Source organism: Lissotriton vulgaris, unplaced genomic scaffold (genome assembly GCF_964263255.1).
Source record: "Lissotriton vulgaris unplaced genomic scaffold, aLisVul1.2 SCAFFOLD_408, whole genome shotgun sequence".
In the NCBI taxonomy this organism is placed as follows: domain Eukaryota; kingdom Metazoa; phylum Chordata; class Amphibia; order Caudata; family Salamandridae; genus Lissotriton; species Lissotriton vulgaris.
In genome coordinates, this window is record NW_028240805.1 from 436,073 (window position 1) to 458,018 (window position 21,946).

Genomic DNA, 21,946 nt, shown 5'->3' on the forward strand with positions numbered 1-21,946 from the left:
AATCCCTCATTGAAGTGCCTATATACTCACTTAAGGATTCGGAATGGGCGTAACTAGTAACATTATTAGTGGAGTTATAAAAGTTGATCAGACCAACCTTGCAGTTACCCGCCGATAAAACTAGACCTTGTATGCCATGATTATTTGAAGGCCTACTTACAGTTGTGCATTTCAGTGCTACCGATATGAACATTACCATACCCCCCTTTGATCTACCCCGGGTTACTGGTATAGCAGGTACAAAATATGCCTTATAGCCATCCATTTGAATATCACATTTCACTGACCAGGTCTCTTGTAAACAAATGATTTGGAAGCCCCTAATATAGGCTAACCAACTATCATCCTGCATTTTGTTCTCTAAGCCCGCCACATTCCAACATATAACATTATTTTTTGGTGTAATTGATGGAATCACCTCTAACGTTTGTGCTACAGGCGACTGGTCGTTTTCCTGACCCTCCAAGGCCCTCAGTCAGTCACAGGCATCCAGCCCTTAAAACATATCAAATCAGTTGTGTGTAGGAATATTGTACCCTCTGTTGTTCAGATTCTCTGCATTAAAGTTTGCAGGTGGTATCCGCCAGCCATTGGCGTTTACTGCTGGCGTTTGCCACCCAGGTAGCCCACTAGTGTCATTGTTATACATATATGGTGTTGCCGAATTTGGTGTCTGAATTTGTGATATAGGTCTGTACCCACGGAAAGTATTAGGGGGATTTTTAGGTGAGTTTTGGTCAGGCGCATAGAAATATCCCAGGGGTCGCACACAGACACTGTTTGTGTTGTAAACCAGTGAGGATGCGCGTAACAAGACTGTAGCAACGTGTTGTGGGTGCTGAAAATTAACGATTACACAGTCCCCCGTGGTTGATTTCCTTGAAGGTCCAACCCAATTTACTCTTACAGTAGATATAATTTGATCGTAGTAGTGAGATGGAAAGCCACAGTTTTTGTTTAGCCATGCCACCGTTTTGTTTTTTAATGAGTCGTGTGATTCTCCATGGGGTTGTGCTGCAATTTCCTCATAACGCGGGACATTAGTCAGCACAACCACAAATGGGACGCATTCGGGGGGGAGATTTACATTCCTAAGTCTAGCCCTCTGAGGGACCACTGGGCAATTGCCCAGGGGGGCCGGGGCAGAGGCCTGATGGGTCGGCTGAGTCACAGGAGCCGTGGGAACCGCGGGTACAGTAACAGCCACGGTTTCTTGGTTGGACTGCCTCTTCTGCTGTGTACTCTGTCCCCTGAGCAAGTGCTCCTTCACACTCCCGCCGGGAATAGTTGTAGGTGATATCACGGCTGGGGCTGGGACTGGTGCAGGGGTCATATATCCCGTCACCAAACTACCCAGTCTTTCCACCTCAGAGGCTATTATGTCCAGTTTGGACATTATTGGAGTAATTAAATGTACAATTTTAGCCTCCAGTTTACCTACTATTGTATTTATTAATTCTTCTAACTTGGTGTCAGACAAGGACACACTTCCTTCGTTAGTACAGCCCTCTTTATTGGATTCTTCCACCACCTGAATGCTTGCACTGTTAGCATTAGTGTCCCTAGAGTTATTGGGTTGGTTGACATGAGTTTTAGATTTTGCAGACTTTCCCCCACGCCTCCCCTGAGTCTTTCTGCATTTCCTCACTGGTCTTTGTGTGGAAGAGACCTCCGGTGGTTCTTCTACTACTGAGTCCTCCTCTGAAGTGACAAGCAGTTCCACTGGATTCACTGGGTTCTCAGAGTGCACCTGTGCCTGTGCCTGTACAACTACACTGGGGACCTCAGTACTGTGTGCAGCCTGTGCTAGGATGCATTCTGGCACTTCTGTGGGCTCGTTAGATGTAATATCCATACAGGGTGAAAGACTTTTACTACCCAATGAAGCCCTACGTTCATTGTTAATTTGTGTAACTTTTTTAAACACGAAGTTGTCCAAGGTACGTAGTCCCGATGTAGATGGGTCCATAGTAATGGTGGGCATATTAGCGGGTAGCAGAACAACTATAATATCACAGTCTCGAGCAACAGTTACTCTTCAATACTGCAGTATGTAACAATGAGGGAAACAGAGTCTTACTTGTACTTCATAGTCCATGGAGCCAGGATCCGTGGCCCGACCCGACCTCTTCCGGTCTCTGAGGGCCAAAGAGGGCCCACCCTTTGCCCGGGCTTAGCCCGGCGCGGCCCCGCGCGCTCCCGCGAGGCGGGGGGGGACAGCTGGGCTTTAAGCGCCTCCTGGCGCGGAAGTCCGATGAAGGGAGAAGGCGATGCCCCAGAGACTGCTGGGATGTGTAGTTCCCGCTCAGGCTGCCGCGCTGGTCTGCGGCGACGGGGAACCACACAAACAGACTGCCGGTCGACTCAGGTGACAGTGCTCCCCGAGATGCGTTCAACCCCCGCTCTGCCGGGGGGACAGCTGGGCTTTAAGCGCCTCCTGGCGCGGAAGTCCGATGAAGGGAGAAGGCGATGCCCCAGAGACTGCTGGGATGTGTAGTTCCCGCTCAGGCTGCCGCGCTGGTCTGCGGCGACGGGGAACCACACAAACAGACTGCCGGTCGACTCAGGTGACAGTGCTCCCCGAGATGCGTTCAACCCCCGCTCTGCCGGGGGGACAGCTGGGCTTTAAGCGCCTCCTGGCGCGGAAGTCCGATGAAGGGAGAAGGCGATGCCCCAGAGACTGCTGGGATGTGTAGTTCCCGCTCAGGCTGCCGCGCTGGTCTGCGGCGACGGGGAACCACACAAACAGACTGCCGGTCGACTCAGGTGACAGTGCTCCCCGAGATGCGTTCAACCCCAATTACTATTCTAACTCCAATCCAACATAAGTCAGGGAAAGTGCTGGTTAATAAACCATAATAATTTACTATTCTAACTCCAATACAACATAAGTCAGGGAAAGTGCTGGATAGTAAACCATAATAAATTACTATTCTAACTCCAATACAACATAAGTCAGGGAAAGTGCTGGATAGTAAACCATAATAAATTACTATTCTAACTCCAAACATAACTTAACTCAGAGAATGTGCTGGACATTAAAATTAAAAAGAATTACTATTCTAACTCCAATCAAACTTATATCAGGGAATGTGCAGGATAGTAAACAATATACATATTACAAATAAAATTTCGTGACAATTTCAAATTTTGATTTGTAAATTTCGAATTCTGATTAAATTTCTAAATTGTTCTTAATTTTCTATATTTTTTAATACATATTGTCTAATTTACTACCCACCCTTATCCCCTATTATACCAATAACCCGCTACTAAAATATTAATATGAAATTTTACACTATCATTACAAAAAAAAATTCGTACAAAATTCTAAATTTTATTGTAAAATTTCTATTTCTGAATTATTTTCGATTATTTTATTATGTAACTTTTTTTTTTTTTTTTTTCTAATTACTACCCACCCTTAGCCCCTAAAATACCAATGACCCACTACTAAAATTAAATTTTGATTTATTAATTAATGATTACAAATAAAATTTCGTGATGAATTCTATTTAGAAATTTTAAATTTCGAAGTCTGATTAAATTCCTATTTTGTTCATTTTTTATATTAAATTTTAAATTACTACCCACCCTTATCCCCTATAATACCAATAACCCGCTACTAAAATTTTAACAAATCTTTTGTAAAAAAAAATTTTATTTAAAAATTATTACTAAAATTATTTTTCAAAGTTTTTTAAAAATATAATAATTTTTTTTTTTTTAAACACATTATATTTTTTTGTCGATATTATATACAACGATTTTTTAGTCAACGATATTCTATTCATCGATATTTTTGTTTGACGATATTTATGTCATTCTAACAAAACGATATTTTTTACAACGATATTTACTAAGACGATATTTTTTTCTTTCGATATTCTTACCACGATATTAATGCTAGTCGATATTTTCCCGTCGATATTCTATCTTATTATCGTAGCATGCTATGTGGAAGTAAGGTGATTGCCTTTTATCACCTTTGGTCCAACCCTTTTCGGCAAATGGATGAATGACACAAGAATCTTGCCAATAGCATGAACATGTTTTTCAGTCTCTTTCCTCTTTTTTCTTCAACTTCTTTAAATTTTTCTCGTGCTTTTTAAATAAAATTCTCGTGCAAAAATTCTCATGCACAATATTGGTGGCACTTGACTTTTCTACCCACAATTGGGCTGAAAGAGTTTTCAAAGATATAACTTTCCTCTGTGACAAACTCTTAAGTTTTAGCACACATTCCTCTTCAGACAGAAGCTAAAGTAGCACTTCTGTATTGTAACCCTGATGTCTTTCAATATATTTTAGGTCTTAAATAATTCATAGCTTCCTGACGAAGGCTCACAGCCGAAACGCGCGTAGGATACGACTGCGATTTTTTCAGCTATGGGAATGATGTATTTTTCTCTATAGCAATACAATATATCACGATGCTCCGACCCCACTTGCTTGTATTATATTATTTATAATCGGTTGGAGATTAGCTGACAGTGAGAACTCCAAATGATCAATATGCAATAAAATATTAAAGACTATACATATAGTGTTTGAAGAAGAACAATGTATAAATCATTAATGTACCTATCAAAGTAAAGGTTTTCTTATGTGATCTTTTTTCGTAATAACATCAATGAAATAATAGGTACTGGGTGAATGTGGGAGTATGAAAGAACACCTGTACTAGAGACTATGTATTGTAGAAATAGACCTATAATGTTTTTCTACCTTTCTAAATCGATTAGGTAAAGATAAAATTGTATAAATATGTAATTACTATTTATTAACTAAAGACATTTTTGTATTAATAAATGCGATGCAGAGCGCGTAACGAAATTCATTTTATTTATTTAATTGTTTACTTACCTCCGTTCATCCATATTACGGTGTTTACTACCCCCCACTGGCCCCTCCCCCGCCCGCCTCATCGCCCCATGGAACTCCCTCCACAGGCCGCTACTGACTTTCATCTTCTCTCTGTCTCTTGTATTACTTTCCTCATCAGTACTTCCACCTCCTCTCTGTCTCTTGTATTACTTTCCTCATCAGTACTTCCACCTCCTCTCTGTCTCTTGTATTACTTTCCTCATCAGTACTTCCACCTCCTCTCTGTCTCTTGTATTACTCTCCGCATCAATACTTCCACCTCCTCTCTGTCTCTTTTATTACTCTCTTCATCTATACTTCTGCCTCCTCTCTCTCTTCATCTATACTTCCACCTCCTCTCTGTCTCTTGTAGTACTCTTCTCATCAATACTTCTACCTCCTGCCTGTCTCTTGTATTACTCTCTTCATCTATACTTCCACCTCCTCTCTGTCTCTTGTATTACTCTCTTCATCTATACTTCCACCTCCTCTCTGTCTCTTGTATTACTCTCTTCATCTATACTTCCACCTCCTCTCTGTCTCTTGTATTACTCTCCACATCTATACTTCCACCTCCTCTCGGTCTCTTGTATTACTCTCCACATCTATACTTCCACCTCCTCTCTGTCTCTTGTATTACTCTCTTCATCTATACTTCCACCTCCTCTCTGTCTCTTGTATTACTCTCCACATCTATACTTCCACCTCCTCTCGGTCTCTTGTATTACTCTCCACATCTATACTTCCACCTCCTCTCTGTCTCTTGTATTACTCTCTTCATCTATACTTCCACCTCCTCTCTGTCTCTTGTATTACTCTCCACATCTATACTTCCACCTCCTCTCTGTCTCTTGTATTACTCTCTTCATCTATACTTCCACCTCCTCTATTTCTCTTGTATTACTCTCCTCATCTATACTTCCACCTCCTCTCTGTCTCTTGTATTACTCTCCTCATCTATACATCCTTCGCCCCTCTCTCTCTCTCTCGCTTGTATTACTCTTTTCATCTATACTTCCCCCTCCTCTCTGTATCTTCTTTTACTTTCCCTATCTTGACTTTTACCTCCCCAGTCTCTTTTATTACTCTCCCCATCTTAACTTCCACCCCTTTCTATGCCTATGTTTTGCTCTCCACATATTTACGTCCACGCCTTTCTGAGCCTATCTTTTTCTCTCCATCTTTCCGTCCATTTCCACCCATCCCTTCTCTTAATCTCCTGATCAGTACTTTCATCTCTTCTCTTTCTTTCTTCACCTATACCTCCAATCCCTCCCCTATCTCTATTCTTACTTTCCTCATCTATTCTGCCACCGACTCCCCTGTCCTCCTCTGTTACTCTCCTCTTCGACCTCTCTTTTGTATCCTTCTCTTTCTCACCTCAACTATATTTCCACCCATCCCTTGCTCCCTTTTTTTGACTGTTCATATCTCTCCTTCCACCTTATTCTCTTCCCCTTTTTTTTTGCCTTACTGCAAACCTTGCCGAATTCCATTCCTGAAGTTTTCAGTGGATCTTGGCTCAACATAATGAGCAAAATTAAATATAGAAATAGGTGTATGCTCGGTCACGGGTATTCATGAGCAAGGTAGTGGATGTCACATGGACAGGCTAATTAGGGCAGGGGGAGCCATGTTTCAGGTTTTCATAGCACAGGCAATCTATCGCCATCCAAAGGCAGGCTAAAGCAGGCAGTCACTACCGTCAAGAGATCGCCTTGGGGAACAGAGGAAGGCACTGTGGGCACATATTAGAGTTATAAAAAGACTGCGTCATTGGGGACATTTACTAGACCCTAATTATCCCACCTTATTAAACTAATGCGATTGTACTCGATTACTGCACCTACTCAATAAACTGTGGCTGCTTCACTTTTGTTTCCCTTCTCACAGTTCTCCATCACCTTGGCCTGTGCCATTTTCTGCACCTAGCACTCCCCCGACAGGCCTACTGGCAGTGCTTAATTTGTAAAACAATGAAGTGCCAGGGCTCTCGTCAGAAGTCCTCTGCAGCTTGCACCACGCAGTGCCCCTGCCATGCTGCCAATGATAGTAACAACACAATACTAGCCATCACACAGCCGCACGCCCATAGGACTCAAAGGCCAAAAAATTAGGTCAGGAATGAAATCCGTATTTGCTTTGGTGGTGTCGTTTCACGTACATGTGCGTGTGACGTCATTATGTTAATAGTGGAACCTGAAAGCACATTTCCTTGTAACAATTGTAAGGAGCGATGCTTGTCGTGACACTCGTGTCGTTGCAACCGTGAACCTAAAGAATTTTTTAAGTGCCAACCACATTACTTTGCATAGGGGAATCGATTCCTGTCAGGGGTATCACAAACCGTAATTGTAAAAATACTCCTCGAGAGTTATAGGGCTTTTTACTCATACCCAGTGCCCTCTGTGATCTGTAGTTCTCCTCGGTAGCCTTTGGGATGCTGGGTCCGCAGTGACTGTATGCAGTCACCAGGCAGTACACATTGTTCCCATTTGGACAGCTTTAGGGGGCGGGAGGGTTCTGCATACTTTGAGCAGGTTGAGGAAATTGGTTGGACCTGAGAATTTCAAGTGTAGCAAAAAATAAAGTACAGCTCTTGGTGCCCAGGTGCTCAGACAACACTGAGCTTTTGATCTGATCCTTGCAGGGAGGTAAAGAGCTGCAGGTTTCTTTGTGTGCCCTTATTTCATGTGTAATATTTAGCTTATGTGTATTAAAATATCTTTCTTTTATAAAAGGTAAAGCATTAACTCGACAATCATTTTGTAAGCACACTGTTGCGTTTTACTGATTTCTGAGGGGCAGATTTATGTTAACTGGCGCATCCCCAGGGATGCGCCAGTTAACGTGCGCCACAGTGCGCCACAGCTCCGCCACCCATGGTGCGCCGCATTTATAATGCGGTGCACCATGGTGCAAAAACGGCACAGATGCGTGACGCATCTGTGCCGGAAATGTGGCGCATTGCTGGAGCTGCGTCGCAAGCGCGACGCAGCTCCAGCAAGGCCCGGGGGTGCCCCATCTACCCAATGCTGCGTCAAGACCTACGCCTGCTTCAAGCAGGCGCAGGGTTTTGACGCAGCATTGCCCTGAAAGTGACTGAGTGAAATCTCATAGATTTCATCAAGCCACTTTCAGGAGGCGTTCCTGCGCAGGAACGCCCCCCCCCCCCCCCCCCCCTGCGCAGGAACGCCTCCTTATGGCGCAGTGCTTTACAACGTGACGCATCTCCTAGATGCGTCACATTGTAAATAGGGCGCATTGTTTGCGCCGCAGTTGCATCAAATAAAATGACGCAATTGCGGCGTAAAGAGGCGCAACGGCCTCATAAATCTGCCCCTGAGTGTTTAACCCTTTTGCTTTCTTTAGCAAGGCTTGGTCTGTACTACCTCCTTCTGCCCTGAACGCCAAGTACCTAAATGAGAGTCTCTGGTAATTCAATTTAGGGTCCAATTAGTTCTGTGGGCCCTGGACACCGCTGTTAAAAGCAACTTCAATTGCCAAAATTGGAGCCCGAGAAACAGTGATTGCACTGGGACCACAGTAGCCACGTCTCACGTTCTCCTTGTGCTAAGGGGAGGGAGTGTGGCCATTATGTCGGGCCGAAAGGCAATTTCTGTTTGAATCGTCTCCTACTAAAAATGTATGAGGTTTTTATTTTTAACTTGAAGGGTGCGTTCACTTAGAAGAAAGTCACATACTTTTGGTAAATGTATTGCACGGGTAACATGATTACCTATATTTATCAAGAATGTACAACACAAAAGAGGCCGTGTTAGGAGGTATTTTTATTTATATCATTTGTAAAGCGCCTGAATCACCCCAAATGGGGTATCTCCGCGCTACCGACATATATGGGTATGGGGTGCAGAATTAACACGTTTTTTCCTAAAGGCTAGATAGTTAGTGGTAAGACATAAATCCAGGGGCAGTTGATTCCATAGTTTGGGGGGCAGATAGGAGAATGATTTTCCTCCCAGTCTGGCTTGCTGATACGGGGGATGACAAGAAGGCCATTCCCTTCAGAACGATGAGAGCGTGACGGTATGTATTTAACTAGTTTATCGGTCAGATGGGCCGGACCCATCAGGTTAAGGCATTTGAACACAATGCAGCAAATTTTAAAATGAATTCTTTTGCGAATGGGTAGCCAGTGAAGTTTGTGTAGTAGGGGAAGTGATGGGGCACGATAAGGTGCACTGGTTACCAAACGAGCAGCTGTGTTCTGCACCACCTGAAGACTATGCAAGGCAGATTCCTTGGCAGAGATCAGCAAGGCATTGCTGAAGTCCAAACGACTGAGTACTAGGGCACGGATCAGGGTTTTACGTGTTGATGCAGGGAGGAAATGGATGACATTCGGAGCAGGCTAAGGGCATGAAAGCAAGCTCTTTTAGTTACTGCTATATGTTCATCCAGATTTAAGTCATTGTCTATTAATACCCCTAGATTTTTAACTACTGACTTGGGAGATGGTGCTGGGCCTAATTCTTCTGGCCACCAGCTGGGGGACCAGCTGGTGACAGCATCCTTGAAAAGCATTATTTCTGTCTTCCCAGTGTTCAACTGCAAGAAAGTACTGCTCATCCAAGATGTTATAACTTTCATACCTTCCGCCAACATATTTTGGATATTGAGAGTATATTTATTGTAAGAGAGAAGGAGTTGAGTGTCGTCCGCGTAGGAAATCTAGGTAACCCCGATATTCCTAAGGAGTGCTGCAAGAGGGTTGACGTACACATTGAACAAAGATGGACTCAAGCAGGAAGCCTGTGGTACCGATTTGGTAACTGAGGTAGTCTTGGATTTGAATTGTCCGAGATTCACTGTTTGAGTCCTATCTTTGAGAAAATCCTGTAACCAGTCTAGAGCTGAGTTCTGTATGCCAATGGAACGCAATCTGTCCAGCAGGATCTGGTGTCAAATAGTGTCAAATGCGGCAGACAGGTCAAGCAGAATGAGAATTACTGCTTTGCCGGCGTCCGCCAGCACTCGAATGTCATCTGTTACATTATCCAGGGCAAGTTCAGTACTATGCCTGGGACGGAATCCTGACTGAGAATGGTCCAGACAGTTGGAAGATTCAATAACGGCAGAAAGATGAGTGTTAATGTGCTTTTCCAGCAATTTACTATAAAGGGGAAGCAGTGAAATGCGGCGGTAGTTGGTTATAACATTGGGAGACAGTTTAGGATTTTTCCTGATGGGCATAATCTGAGCATCCTTCCATTCTTTAGGGATTTTACCTTCTGTAATAGAACAGTTAAAAATGGAACAAAGAGGCTCCGCCAATTCGGCTGCTAGTTTTTTGGCAGTTTTAGCAGGAATTAGGTCTTTGGGAAAGCCTGATTTGGCAGATTTTAATAAAGATTCATTATCCTGAATAGTGAGCAAAGTAAATCTTTTTAATGTGAGCTGTCTAGAGGAATCAGAGGCATGCTCAATCATCAAATTATGATTGGTGTTGGTAATGGAAGATGTTATCTTAGGTATGACTCAAATGTAGCATACATAGCATAACTACAGTACATTCTGATCATTTCATGGAGTAAACATGTGGCAGATGAAGTGCGTAACGATTGGAGAATTGAGATTTTAAATTTAGCAAAAAAAAAACCTCAAAAATATATTCAGGGAGCATTTTAACTATAAAATGACAAGTTCATTGAAGATGGGTCTTTTGAGCCATGCCTCTGCCCCCAAATAAGTTACTTAACATTAGTTCTAAAACATTGTACGGCATATTTACAGTGTCTGGCGCATCTCTGCAAATCAGCAGGTATGCAACAGAACAGATGAGACATTCAAGTCTCCCTTTGCGCCACCACGGATATGTCGTATTTACAATGCGGCGCACTGTGGTGCAAGGATAGGCAGATGTGTGTTGCATCATGTGGTGTAAGGGAGGTGCTGGAGTTGCGTCGCAAACTTGACGCAACTCTAGCAATGCACTGAGGCCGCCCATACCTAACGTGGTGCACCCTGTGACGGGAACGCCCACATGAAACCTAACGCAGGTTTCATGTGACACAGGGCTTTACAATGTGACGCATCTCCCTAGATGCGTCACGTTGTAAATAAGGCGCAACGTGGCGCATGGTTTATGCCGCTGCTTCGTCACAGAAGTGACTCAACAGTGGCGTAAATGTGTTGCAAGGGGCTTGTAAATTTGCCCCTGTGTGTCTCTCGTGGACGATATATCAAAATGAAAATATTCTTCTTTTAAAGAGCAATTATGGGCCCATAACATAGTAAAACATAATATTTACAGAGCCTTAGCTGAACAGTAATTCCTTAATGTCAATCACACTGACGGTGCTAAGGGGAGTTGGTTGGAAAGGATCCATCTGAATATTTTTGTTTACATTTAAAATTCTATATGTTGCATCATTATTAAATGCCCGTTAGAAAAGATGATGGGTCATATTACCAAGGGCCTTATCGCCGCTTTAGCAGGAATTTTTCCCGCTAAAGCGGCGATAATTTTATCGCCCTATTACCTAGCTGTCGCTAACACCAGTTAGCGACAGCTAGTAGGAGATAGCGATCATCTTGGGGTCCACTTTGCATGTCAGCGATAATTATCGCTAATGACATGCAAAGTGTGCGTGCCAAGATGTTATCAAAAATAAATTGAATATATTTTTGATATAAGCCCTGTGGTTACTCTACTGATTTGTGTGATCACTCTTGTGACACTCATAAATATAAAGTGTTTGTTTTGAATGAATCCTACCTGGACATCTAGCTTTTCTATCTGATATTACCCAGTCCCGGGTGGGATTATTGGGTGGCTCTATTCTACAAATTGTTACTTAGCGCAGACATTGTCTGCAAGGGCCCTTTATACAAGTGGTTTGTCGTTTATGTTGGAGTATATATGTCAGCTCACACACTTTCTGGTACATGTTTTGTTGTAAAATATATATATTGTTTTGTTTAACACACTGAATTGGGGCGTTATTATTTAAATGTCGGAACTTGAAACCATCACCTACACAGATGATTACATCAAAACAATCGCTGGTGGACCCTCCCTTTTAGGTCCCCAACCTACTACCGGTGGCCCTAGCTCTGTACAAAGTACACTACGTAATAATTTAGAAAGATTGCACAAAAAACTAATTCGCACTGAATTGCACGCTAAATTTCTAAGAGATTGCCTTGCAAATAACATCATCCCCATAGGTCTACAAGTAAGGAATATACCTTGCATTTTTGTAGAAGATGAGGAATATAAGACCGGCTTCAGTTTTGTATCTAACAAATGTTCCATCAGTTGGATGGTGCTAAGTATAGAAACAGCGACACGACTTATTGATAAACTGAAGACAGAAATTGCTGACTTAGAGAAGCAAATACGTGAAGATCCTGCAGTTACTGATGCGAATGATTTTTTAAGCAAACTTGATATCACTATAGCTGAGTTTCAAAGGACTAATATCCTTAAGAAAACTGAGAAACTACAAAAAGATCTGAGAAATTACAGTCGTGAACGTACTTATCCGTACCTAAAAAAAGATTTTTTTCAGCAAACAAACAACCAAGGGTACCAAGGACCCAAGCACACCACCTTTTCAGATTCAGGCTCCTCTAATTCTGAGGATAATTTGAACAGATCCACTTCCTCCTTTAGGTCAAATAGAGGTAATAATTCTACTCCTTTTTTAGGAAGAGGTCAGGCGCCACACAGGGGACGGGCTCGGAACCCCAGACGAGGCTGGTTTCGCAATCAGTATACTCCGGGGTTCAGACAAACCCGGAACAACTATTACGAGTGGTAAGCACGACACCGAATGTAATGACAAATACCATCATGACAAACCACTCGAATAGGGAGATTGTACCCATTTTCAATCTGTCCTCGTATCAATTAAGTACTAGAGAAGTTGAAGTGTTGAGTCACGGTCTTTCATTTGTACCCACGAACCGTAATGATCTGTTCTCTATTTTGGTCGAGACACATAGATTTTTCAGAACCTTAAGATTAAAACACTTCTTTCACAAAACCACCACCAATACACCTATGAACATCAGTGGCTTGAAGTGTCCCTCAACATTTTTCCCGGCAAATAATCTGGTTTCAAAAGAAATAATCACTTTCGAGAATGTGGTTATGACGGAAATAGAGCAACTCTTCCAAAACAGAAAGTTTGTGAAGTTCAATCTGTCCAGGGATGATATGTCTACCATTAAAACATTGGCCGAACGAGAAGACCTAGTGGTCAAGCCGGCCGACAAAGGCGGCGGAATCATCCTACAGGATAAAACTTCATATGATCAAGAGGCGTTAAGACAACTTGCCAATCCTGAGCATTACAAAAAGCTCTCCTGTGACCCTACTACTAGAATTAGAAAACTCATTTTGACCCTTACCACTAAGGGTTATGAGGGACTCTGGATCAGTAAAAAGGAATTTGAATACTTGAATAAAGACGACTTCAGTATTCCAGCGTTTTATACGCTCCCTAAGATCCATAAGAACAGCCAACAACCACCTGGAAGACCTATAGTGGCTGGCTGCCAGTCGGTGTTGCAACCACTGGCAGAATATGTTGACCATTTTTTGAAGCCTTTTGTCCCGAATACTAGATCATTCACCCAAGACAGTAGGGACGTCATTGTAAAACTTGAAGGTGTCCATTATAGTCCAGATTTTAACATCCTGGCTACAATGGACATCGAAAGTTTATACACTAATATACAACAGGCAGAAGCAGTAGAAATGATTCATAACATCTTAGAGACTCGTACACGGCCCCACCAAGTACCAACCTGGTTCATTACCGAGTGTGCTAGGATTGCACTACATGAAAATTATTTTCTTTTCAATAATGATTTCTTTGTGCAACTGAAGGGCGTGGCCATGGGGGCGGTTTTTGCCCCCACAATAGCGAATTTGTTTGTTGCAAACTTTGAGGAGCAAGTGGTTTTCAACAATAACCCTTTTTTAAAACATCTGGCAAACTATTTAAGGTACATCGACGATGTCTGTATAGTTTGGGAAGGCACACAATCTGAATTACAAGAATTTCATCGATGGCTGAACACAAAGGACAGGAACTTACAGTTTACCTTGGAAAAGGATGCTAACAGCATCAGTTTTCTTGATCTAAATATTATGCATGTTGATGGGTCACTGGCCGTCTGCTTATACACCAAACCGACGGCACGAAACACTCTCTTAAAATACAGCAGCCATCACCCCCGCAGTTTGCGAGACAACCTCCCTTTTGGCCAGTTCCTCCGTATCCGGAGGAACTGCACCAGGAGGGAGGATTACTTTCGGGAGGCCAAAGTACTACAAGAGAAACTGGTGATGCGTGCATATCCCTACCGTCTGGTAAAACACGCAATGAAGCGTGCCTGGTTTTATGACCGACAGTCCCTACTACAGACAAAGGAGCCTAGAATTTCTGAATCCAACACTGAGCAGATTACATGTGTTTTGACTTTTGGTACAGAATCGACAGCGATAACCAAAATTATCAGAAGCAACTGGCATCTGATTAAAAAAGCTGAACCCCAATTGGCTATGCCAAGATTTGCGTTCAAAAGGGGAAGACACCTAAGGGATCATCTGGTTAGGGCCTACACTGAGCCTAAACCGAACACCATCCCTAACATGTGGGGTTTGGCCCCTATTGTGGGACACTTCCCCTGTGGTAGCTGTACTGCCTGCGCCACCACCCAGGCTAAGAAAACTTGCTGCATCAATGGAAAAACACTTGTGTTTAAATATCACTCTAACTGTCTGACCAAAAATGTGGTCTACTGTATCCAATGCCCTTGTGACCTCTATTACATAGGAAAAACATCGCAGGAAATAAGAAAAAGGATTACCCAACACCAATCGCGTATCAGATGTAAAGTCATGACAGCACCATTAGTTGAGCACTTTATTAACATGTTGCATGCTCCTACTGATATGAAATGGTATGTAATAGAATGTGTAAGAGGCACAAGGAGAAGACCCAATGTCGAAATATTACTGACACGAAGGGAAAACAAACTGATTTGGTTATGTGATACAGTTGAAAATGGGTTAAATAGCCTTATTGAATGGCATAATTTAGCCACCCTGACCTGATTGGCCTCTCGCCTGTTGTTCATATGTACATATGCTGTCTGAAGATTATTTATGCCTTACTATTTACTTCTGATACTACTGCCCTACTTTTTGATTCAATTGTATAGGAACTAGTAGCCCCAGTGGGCTGTCTCTCTGTAATTTCTGACATTTATCACATTTTTTAGTCATTTTTCACTTTTTGTGTTGGTTTGATAAACGGTGGTGGATATATGCCGAATATTAAAACGGCTTCTTTGCACTTTACTCACTGTTTATATTAATTCAAATTAACTGTTATGACGGTTAATTGTAGTTATACAACACCCTCGTCCATTGACTAGGCTAAGATGGCCGCCGCTCTAACAGGCCGCGTTGCTGTCATACTTAACCACGTTAGGGGCTGAGATTTCCCGGCGTCCCGAGTAGTTACCGGTGAACGAGCACGGACTTTGAAGAGCCGGCGCATAGCTGCTGCTTTAGTAAGTTTCACTTGGTTGCTCCGTTTTTGGAGCCTGGTCCGTGTTTCGGATTTTGAATTAGTATATGCCTGACTGTGCAGGCGAATACTCTAATACTTCCCCTTGTCACTTGTTTATAGATTACGTGGCGACTATCTGACATGTGAGTTGACCTTTACTATTTGATGTACTGGTGCAGGTTTACTTAGTGGCAGGCAGTAATTATAAAAGCCCAACTGGAATTAATGCCTCATGTTTGATTTTTGATTTACAAATAGAACGACCTGAGTGGCGTTTTTATTTTCCGTGAGTATTGCACAGACCTTGTGGTGCTGATTTTTACAGTTATAGAGATTGATACACCCTCGTGTTCACTTGGGGTTGCATGTGATTACTGTTGCATGCGCCGAAATGTATAGCACTAGTCACACACCACCTCACGCAGTTCTGAACCCGCATGCTCACTGGTTGCATGCGGTGCATGTTTCATGTGGTGTGTTTTTTCATCCTCTAATTCGTAATTCACTTTGTTGGTCTTTTGTGTTGGTTTTTTGCGCTGAGCTGGATATTGGTCTCCGTGTGCCTCAGGGTTTATTATTGTTATTACTGTGTTTATACTAGACATTGCTGTGCAACGTCTCTGTCCTGAAGATGGTCCGACGGATCGACTTGACCAGCATGGACCGAAACGTCGACGCTTAAACACCTAACATGCTATACACTGTATAATTCACTGTACAAATTGATTTGTGAATTCTTATGTGTAAATACTTACTTTTATGTGGTTTATGGAACGTAGCCACATACTATGCTGTAGGTGTATGTAGACTATCATTCAGTTTACATGTTATGTTAGTCTGTCTGTTGCCAGTTCTGAAATTTCTTCCATGTATTTTAAAAAAACAAAAATTGCGAATCAAAAATAAATTGAATATATTTTTGATATAAGCCCTGTGGTTACTCTACTGATTTGTGTGATCACTCTTGTGACACTCATAAATATAAAGTGTTTGTTTTGAATGAATCCTACCTGGACATCTAGCTTTTCTATCACGTTGTAAATAAGGCGCAACGTGGCGCATGGTTTATGCCGCTGCTTCGTCACAGAAGTGACTCAACAGTGGCGTAAATGTGTTGCAAGGGGCTTGTAAATTTGCCCCTGTGTGTCTCTCGTGGACGATATATCAAAATGAAAATATTCTTCTTTTAAAGAGCAATTATGGGCCCATAACATAGTAAAACATAATATTTACAGAGCCTTAGCTGAACAGTAATTCCTTAATGTCAATCACACTGACGGTGCTAAGGGGAGTTGGTTGGAAAGGATCCATCTGAATATTTTTGTTTACATTTAAAATTCTATATGTTCCATCATTATTAAATGCCCGTTAGAAAAGATGATGGGGCATATTACCAAGGGCCTTATCGCCGCTTTAGCAGGAATTTTTCCCGCTAAAGCGGCGATAATTTTATCGCCCTATTACCTAGCTGTCGCTAACACCAGTTAGCGACAGCTAGTAGGAGATAGCGATCATCTTGGGGTCCACTTTGCATGTCAGCGATAATTATCGCTAATGACATGCAAAGTGTGCGTGCCAAGATGTTAGCAACTGGAAACAGTCGCTAACATCGCTATCTCCTATTACCTACTTTTGGAAATATTCGCACTAAGCGCAAATATCTCCAAAAGCTAACGCCTGCCCAGAGCAGTTCTTAGCCATGTTATCCAATGGTAGGTGGATAACATGGCTAAGAGCATTAGCTCGGTAATAGATGAATATCGCTGACTTTTCAGCGATATTCATGCATTTCGGCCGATTTTTATCGCTTAGCAAATAAACCTTGATAATAGCAAGGTTTTTAAGCGATAAAAATAGGCGAAGCAGGGTGATAAAATTATAGCCGCTAACCAAGCTTAGCGATAATTATCGCTTATTCTTGGTAATATGCCCCGATGTTCTTTCGAGAATAAGGTTTTAGAATTCACTGATGCATATTAATATACAATACATTGACTTTTAGTGGTGTGCTACAGGAATATCGATTTAAATTGGAAAGCAGGTAATAATGCAACAAGAGCGTTGTCTATGTATTATGCTAAAATGTATGTGTATATTTGTTTCTTTGAAAAATTTTCAAACTATTAATTGTTATATATTTAAAATGGCGGTGGTGATAATTTACAAGCAGCTAATGCGTGAGTCTGGCATGCGTCAAGGTTCTTGCAGACTCAGGGCCTTATTTATGAGGCTTTGCTACAGTTTTGCATTTCCGTTGCGTCACTTTTTGTGACGCATTAGCGGCATAAAACATGCCTCCTTTTGCACCCTATTTACAAAGTGATGCATCTAAGCAGATGGGTCACTTTGTAAACCCCTGCCCTACATTCTAACTGCGTCAGGTATAATGTATGCAGGGTGGCCGTTCCCACTTAAGTAAGCCTCAGAGAAGTGACACAGTGAAATCTATGAGATTTCACTGTGCCACTTCTAGGGTGCAAATGAGTCAATATCTTACGCCTACCTCACAGCAGGCGTAAGACTGACACAGGCCCTTTCACATGGGGCAAGCCCCATTTGAAAGGACACATTGCTGGAGTTGCGTCACGTTTGTCACACACTCCAGAAATGCGTCACTTTTGCGCCTACAGATATGTCAAAAATACTGACGTAGCTGGAACTCCTTGCGACATGATGCGTCATACAGTAAATATGACACATTCATTATGTTGCAAGGAGGGCGCACTGAGAAGTGATGCATCGCTGCTTTCACGCAGCGATGCGTCACTTCTCATAGATGAGGCCCTCAAATACCTACTGCCCGAGGTAAATCCTCCTGTTAACAGGGGCCAGAGGAGCCTTGCTGGTAAAATGATGCAGGCCCTCATTTCGAGTGCCTCTGGGTATTAGATATCAGGGGCAAATGGATACTTTGCAATTACAAATGTGTGCAATTACTGCACTCTTTGGGGTTCTCCCCATGCAAATTCCTGCAGGCATAGCCTAGAGCAATTCGCAAGAGTAAAACAAGTGTGTAATGGTAAAAATGCATTGATATCAGGTGCATTAATCCTGCAACCTATAATTGCCCTTCTCCCAATTCCAGAAGTTTCTTTCCCTTCTGCTAAATCAGAATGTCCTGCTACCTTAGAATGTTCCGCTACTTCAGAATGTTCCGCTGCCTTAGAATGTTCCGCTATCTTAGAATGTTCTGCCACCTTAAAATGTTCCGCTACCTTAAGAATGTTCCTCTGCCTAAGAATGTTCTGCTACCGTCCAATATTCTGCTGCCTTAGAATGTTCCTCTACCTTAGGATGTTTGGTCACCTTAGAATGCTCTACTACGTTAAGAATGGTCTGCTGATTTAGACTGTTCCGCTGTCTTAGAATGTGCCTCTACCTTAGAATGCTCTATTACCTTAAGAATTTTCTGCTGATTTAGAATGTTTTGCTACCTTAAGAATGTTCTTCTGCCTTAGAATGTTATGGTACCTTAGAATGTTCCTCTACCTTAGAATGTTCTGTCACCTTAGAATGCTCTACTCCCTTAAGAATGTTCTGCTGCTTTAGAATGTTCCGCCACCTTAGAATGTCCCGCTGCCTTGCAATGTTAGACTATCTTAGAATGGTCTGGTGCTTTACAATGTTCAAGTGGCTCAGTCACTGGCATCCCACTTGTCAGTTGGATCCAGGTATGTGTGTGATGGATTTTCCAGCCTGACATCCCAACAGCACAGGGAAGAAGAGTTTCAAACACAGAGGTCAAATAGCAAGCCATATTGCTATAGATGTAGGGTGACCAGATTTTGAAAACAAAAATTAGTAAGAAAGACTACAGTTTTACATAAGCCGATGGGCACAGAATGACAGCACGCATCAAAAGAGAAACACTGCTGAGGTGCTAAGAAATTAAATAAAATGCTATTTTTAAACCTGGTATTATGCTTGTTAATTAATTTGCTTCCTGGTAACAGCTGCTAAGTAGTCCTGCTTTGAAACACATAAAAAGCTCCCCCCTTCTTTTTTCAGTCGACCCTCTCCGAAAACCAGGAGCCAAATTTGCTGAAATATGCTGGGACAGCTGGTGAAAAAACAGGCCTGTCCTGGCAAATCTGAGAAGCCTGGTTACCCTACATAGGTTTCAAACACATGATTTTATCAAATAAAGGGGCAATATCCATTGGGTGGTGATAGTGGACAATTTAGGATCAGTAAAGTTGCAGACCCAACCTAAATGGCCGATTCAGGGAACTTAGCATTGGAGAGGGAAGGAGTGAAGCCAGTTAGGGCTTTGTCCTAGCTAGAACTAAATGTCAGGCTCTGCCTCAGCCTTTTGTCCCATGGCACTGACAAGCCAAAACAGAAATTCAGCCCGAGATAAACTGCCCTCAGCAGTGCTTAATTTGAGCCTGTGGTTTCCAGTGCTCGGCACCGGAACTTAATTGCCAATATCAGTGCTTGTGACAACCAGCCACAAGGTGGCACTGTCTTAGTAATTTAGAGATGACCACAACAACAGTTAATTATTAATTCAACATACATAAAAAATGCCTGGTACCTGTCACCCAAGCCATTCTTATAACTAGGGGGTCTGGAATAGTCCGAATTGTCACCCTTGTTGGAGTGTGATGGTTAGTAGTTGTGTGGTTACTTTCATAAGCAGCAGAGCATGGGGCAATGTGTGCTGAAAGCTGCAGGGGCCTCCTGATGAGAGTCCTGGCACTTTTTTTTTATTATTTCCAAATTTAGCAATGACCTCAGGCTAAAGGATTATGCTAAAGGAACTTGTATTGTCCTCAGAGTCTTACATAAAACTGTGCCCCACTTTCTGCCAGAATGATAGCCTCTTACCACACTGCAAGGACCTTTCAATCAAGTACTGCTCTACAAGTTGAAGTACTCGTGAGTACCAAAGTATGAGCTGGAGGCAGGTCCTTTCGAGCAGTGGGATTAAGGATCTGCAACTCCCTGTAAAAATCTCAGTGAATCATCATTTTAACTGATACACGAAGGCAGCACACACTCCTCTCCTTGCTCAGTCATAGGTACCTTCGGGTATGACTGGAACTATGCAGCATTAATTTTTTTAGAGTTTTATATAGCGCAAACTAGACCCGAAACATCGGTTATCAGAGCGCTTTACCTGAGCGCCAGTTTCATTACAGATAAACATTTTTTTTGTTAGGCACAGGGGCCTCATTTATGAGAAATGACGCATTGCTGCGTGAAAGCAGCGATGCGTCACTTCTCAGTGCGCACTTCTTGTAACATACCTGATGCGTCACATTTAATGTATGACGCATCATGTCGCAAGGAGTTACAGATAAGTCAGTTTTTCTGACGTATCTGCAGGCGCAAAAGTGGCGCATTGCTGGAGTGTGTCACAAAAGTGACGCAACGCCAGCAATGCGTGCTTTCACATGGGGCAGGCCCTATGTGAAAGGGCCTGCGTCAGTCTTGCGTCTGCTGTGAGGCAGGCACAAGATTTTGACACAGCAGCGTCCTACAAGTGACACAGTGAAATCTAATAGATTTCACTGCGTCACTTCTACTAGGCTTTTTGCGGGGGAACGCTCCCCCGCATACATTATATCTGACGCAGGTATAATGTAGCGCAGGGGTTTACAAATTGACGCATCTGCTTAGATGCGTCACTTTGTAAATAGTGCGCAACAGGATGCATGTTTTACGCCGCCGATGTGTCACAAAAAGTGACGCATCGGAAGCACAAAACTGACGCAAGGCCTGATAAATGAGGCCCAGGGAGATTAAGTGATTTGCCCAGAGTCATCGTATGTTGCTGAGACTCGAGCCCGGTCCCCCATGTCCGAGGTTGACCGCTCAAGCCATCAGGCTACATCCTCTGCCCTAATATAGTTTGTTGATGACAAGTTTATTGATACCTTGGCATGTGCCTAGGGTTGTAGAACTGATCCTGACCCCTGGTTCGGTTGTTGTTTGGCTCATTCTACAAATTTGCTGACTTTCTCGCCTCTATTGCCACATGGCTCAAAATCCAACCAGGCAGCAACAAATACAATGATATTCTGGAAACCACATTGTTGGCAATAGCAGGTGATGCAGGATTAGCAAAAAGGAAGGTGTGGATCCTCTTTAAAGGGGCATGAACACATTAATAATGCAGCACAGGACTGCATACCCAACCAAACCTGGGGATATTTTTGAGTCTGTATCTGTAGCGATGGAGGGGATTGGGCCGGGAATGTCCCCTGCTTGGTATACAAGCCTGTTCACCTGACCTGACTGCCAGACTGCATGTGAATCTGGTATCCTGCTTTTAATTTGACCGCGACATCAGGCTAATCTAGGGTGTTCACAGAGGCCTGGGTTAGGAATAGTGGCTTTGCAGTTTCTATTGTTAAAGGTGAGAATGTTTCTAGGTCAGACCTGTTTGTTTGTCTGTTTCTGCTTACTGATTCAGAAAGTCTGATGAGGGCCAGTTCACAAGAGTCCACCCGGCCTTGTTCCTATACAATGGTTGCTTCTGCATAGAGGCAACCCCTAACCTACCTGCTGTCAGAAACATC